The following is a 4655-nucleotide window of genomic DNA, read 5'->3' as shown; positions in this document are numbered from 1 at the left end:
TAAAATGCTTATTTTGGGGCTTTGAGGAGATTAAATACTTAATGATTATGCTAGTTTGGTATTTGGGAGTCGGTGTTAATTTTGGGTAAAACCTGGCGGTTTATTGATATGGTTTATAGGTATGGCTTATTGATATGTGATATTGATAATATGAGTTCCGGTTCAAGTTCGACAAATGATGTTTATATAATTGAGGGTGTTATGATATTGATAATATGAATCCTATTCAAGCACGACAAATGATGCTATGATGTAGATACTATTGAGGATGTTATGACATTGATAATATGAGTTCCAGTTCTAGTCTAGTAAATAATGTTATGATGTTGATATTATTAAGAATGTTATGATGATAATGATATGAGTTTCGGTTTGAGTCCGACATTGAAAGTTGGGCATGTTATAATATGGTATGGGTGGTTTGATGGTGATAGTTGGTATTCGTTAAAGTTATGGATTTTTCATTTGATTGTACCCTCCAGGCTTATGGAGGACCACGTTGGGTTATTTACTTTTCCATACTTTATGGCTTATGGGGGCCAGTTTTGCAGTATTAGTTACACTTTCTTTCATATTATCTCTGTTATGGTATTTATTTACAGTTTTGGAGCTTATTTCCAGATTTGCTCTTTTACCTTAGTTAATTTATCTTTAATCTTTATCGTATTTATATCATAATTTAACTTAGTCAGCTAATGATGCCTACTGATTACCCATGGTTGTGGTACTCATACTACACTTTTGTACCCTTTTTATGCAAATTTAAGTACTACTAGCCACCACTGACGTGACATTCGTGCTGAGTTAATTTTAGAGATAGAGTGAGCTCTCGGAGTCGGAGTTGCACCTTTTTCCTTCTATTATCTATGTCTAGTCTTTCATTTCTGAGATAAATTGGATTTAACTATTTTAGTACTTATGTTTAATTTATGGTAGCTCTTGTACCGACATTACTAGGTCGTACGATGATTGTTGATCTTTTATCTACCTATTAGACTATTATGACTATCTTATTGTTATTATAAGTCTTGAATTATTGATTTCTGACTTTAGGAAATTTTCCACTAAATTATTCCATTGCTCATAGCTCTGGTACGATTTAGATTACCTATTGGCGGGATAAAGCAGGTGCCATCATGACTCATAAATTGAGTTGTGACACATATCTTATAGGTATACACACATAGTGGGCAAGTTGATAAGAGAGATAGATGAGACAAACTTAAAGACAAATATCTGTCAAAGAATTAAGAGTGGGACCTGGTTCATACTCAAAAGGTTAGTATCATATGTATAGCTTTCTAAAAATGCAAACATTTATTGTTCAAAATAGCCATGTGCCTCATCCCACTTTCTACACCATTTTTCTATCTATTTGAAAATCCAAAGGACATGTTCTATCGAGACTGGGAACATCTCTTCTCTTTAATCCTAATCGTCACCTCTGCCATCTTTAAATAACTTTTAACTCCAACTTCTTCATTTTCTTATCACTGAAATTCTCTTCTCCCTTTGAAATTCTATCCTCTTCACATCTTCAAACATCTTGCTCACTCTTTCTTCTCTTGATATACTAGAAATGTCTCAACCCTCTTTCATTTCTAAGTTGCTTATTAGAAATAAGGATTCTCATCTAAGAAGATCTTCCTCCAATGTCAAAAATCCTTTTTTAGAAACATCTATCTGATCTACCACTAGATCTGAAAAGGTTGTATCCCCTGCCCAAGAAACTCTAGAAGTAAACCCCATTTCCTCTGTTTTATCTCCTCAAGTGTCTCAACGTGTGCCAGAAAATCAATTAGTTCCTGACCCTATTTTTTCAGAGCCTCTCTAAAAAATATTTCATGATGTTTATGGTCTTACCCAAAAACTTGTGAGTGAAGCCATCTTTGAGGAACAAGGTACTCCCAAATCCTTCGAGTCTCCTCCCACCGCTGAACATATATTTTGATGGAGATCTACCAAATGAAAGAAGGAACCTTTTAAATATTCTAGCTACAGGAGATGATATGGTCATTCAGAGTTTGACCCAAATAGCAAATAAACAAAGAGCTAGTGAGTCACAAGAATATCTCATAATAGATTACCATAATTGAGATATGATGGAACCCTTGCTTCTAGGAAACCTCAAAGGACCTTGTCCCACCTCCAATGGAAAATAAAAAGGAGGAGAAGAACACTATTAATGATTTGATGTCATGGAAAAGGATAGGACAAAGAGGGTCCAAAGAAAAGGAGAAGCTATTTTTAATAAGGTAGTCAGGATTTATGGGATTAAAGAGGCTGAGAAGAAATTCATGGGGGATGCGATGAAGGAAACAAGTCTTCCACCACTTAGAAACACAGAATAAAAAAGTCCATAATGCTTGATGAGGCCATCACTTCTTAGGAAGTAGTAGTAGTTGTGGAGGATAATGAAAAAGTGAGTGATATTGATTCAGATGTTGTAGGTGCAATAAATAAAAAAAAAGGGAAGAAGTCCTGCTAAAATCATAACATCAAAAGCTATTAAACCCAACAAGGCTACCAGGTAAACTTCATTGCAACTAAAAGGAAGAGGGATGGGGGATCTAGTCCTAAACCTGACTCTAATACTCCTGCACAAGCAATTAAATCTGCTAAGGGACCAGGCACCTCTTCTAAAAGAAAAAAAAAAGTCCAGAAAGTTGAAAAAGTCCTTATTAGGGAGGAAATAAATAAAGTACTCAAAAAATAAAGAGTGTTGAAAGAAAGAGAATTTGATCCAAATATTTTTGAAAGTCCAAGGATATGTGAGTTGGTTGAATTTGTGAAGTGTCATAAGTGTCTTCATTTATTTAATTTGTCAGTACTTGTTGCTTATCAAAATAAAGTGAGGGATTTCTACTATGCAATAAAATTCTCTGAAGACTGTTTGATCCGGACCTCTATGGTTCAAGGTGTCGATATTTGTCTTAATGAATCTGTGCTTGGAGAAATTCTTGATGTCCTAGTGGAACGTATCAGGTATGTAACAAAAACAAACTGATCTCTTGTATTTGTGAAGGAAGCTTGAAAAGTTAGTGGAAAATCAAAAGCAGGAGTGATAAAGAAGTTCCTGAAAGGAGAGTTTCAACTAGAATCAAAAGCAGAAGTGATGAAGAAGTTCCTGAAAGGGGAGTTTCAACTATTGTTTGAATTGGTCAACAAGGTCTTCTTGCCATGCTCAGAAAAACATATAGTTACCTTTATATTGGACCTGTTCCCCATGGGATCCTTTAGTAAGTTTGAAAATGTCAATCTCTCAGCAATTATGATTGAACACATGTACAGGGTTATGATAGTTTTGGATAAAAACATGGGATTCCATATGTTTACCTTTTGAATAAGGTATTTGATCACTTTAAGGTTGAGTGTGTGAAAGGAATAGCAGGGTATGAAAAGAAAACCTTAATCATGAACACTTTAATTAAAAATGAATGTGTTAAAGAAAAGGTGGGGACCAAGTTCAAATTTCCAATCTACGAGATGATTACATAATAAGAAATATTTACTGCTTTGGATGAAATAACCATAATGCTGGACACACATGATGACAAAATATCTCAATTAAAAGACAAAGTGTAGCAGTTTTTAATTGAGGGACCTAGTACCATTGAGGTTCTTCACGAAGAAAACAAGGAGTTAAAGACTTAGGTGAAGGATTTGAATATAAAAGTTAAGAGCCTCAATACTAAAGTCAAAGATCTCACCAAGCAACTCCTCATTGGCCATGCAGCTAAAAGTGTGCATATGGATCTGGTCTTTCATTCCCTTGCTCCTAAGCCTCCTTTCTCTTAAGCCCCTATTAAATTATCCTTATGTCCCTCTCTTTTTGTTGTTTCTCTAGCCAATTAGAATAATTCTTGCATGTATTTTTGTTAAGCTTAATATATATGATACTGCTAATTTATTCTCATGAATGGAATATTGTTTTTTTCTATTCTCTGTCTTTTTCTTTTGGCCTTGTTCATTTGTGTTAGTGTTGCCCAGTGGCCATGAATTAATCTTGTACGTATATTTCTTATCCTATTTTACTATTGTTACTTTTTTATTATGTCAAAAGGGGGAAAATATTGTCAATGACATGGCAATTTGATTTACATCACACCAGAAGACCTGGTTGATTGAGGGAACTCATAAACTGAAAGGATCTGGTTGACAAGGAAAATTACCGGATAAGGTTCTACATAATTTGTCATCATCAAGAAGGAAAAAATATTGTATTTTGGATTTTGATGATTCAAAAACTAGCGTTCAAAAGACCCGATCCATCATATGTTGATTAAAGTCTAAGAAGAACTTAGTGCAGCTGTAAACTGCACTATTTGTTATTTGGTTGGTGGTACTGAGGCACTAGCATAGCTGGCCTATCCAACCTAGACCAATAGTGTATCTTTAAGGTTTTGCTCTCTCTTATAAATAAAAGATTTGACAAGATCAGAACCTAGTTTTTGCAATCAAGATTTATCTTTCAAGAAAAATTTATTTTACAAGAACACTATTCATATTCAACAAGGGACCTAATCGAGTATCATTAATTTTTGTTGCATTTTGAGTTGTGTGTCTTTTTCTCTTAAACTATAATGTACTCCAAAATTATAAATGATAGTAGATATTTGTATTTTCTAAGTCATTAGGTTGAGTTGCTTTAACTA

The 4655-nt window shown here is 34.2% G+C and overlaps 1 long non-coding RNA gene across 1 annotated transcript; it reads right to left on the bottom strand.

Annotated features, from left to right (window-relative positions):
• Nucleotides 1-1268: 1268 nt before the first annotated feature.
• On the bottom strand, nucleotides 1269-3376 carry LOC107844783. The gene is made up of 2 exons (XR_007045659.1): nucleotides 3205-3376; nucleotides 1269-1958 (listed from the first exon to the last, which is right to left on the bottom strand). It is a non-coding gene; the product is annotated as an uncharacterized LOC107844783 (long non-coding RNA).
• Between the last annotated feature and the right edge of the window lie 1279 nt (nucleotides 3377-4655).

The sequence above is a fragment of the Capsicum annuum genome, chromosome 10 (genome assembly GCF_002878395.1).
Source record: "Capsicum annuum cultivar UCD-10X-F1 chromosome 10, UCD10Xv1.1, whole genome shotgun sequence".
In the NCBI taxonomy this organism is placed as follows: domain Eukaryota; kingdom Viridiplantae; phylum Streptophyta; class Magnoliopsida; order Solanales; family Solanaceae; genus Capsicum; species Capsicum annuum.
The sequence above is the reverse complement of the archived record's forward strand: the minus strand, read 5'-3'. Positions and strand labels throughout refer to the sequence as shown.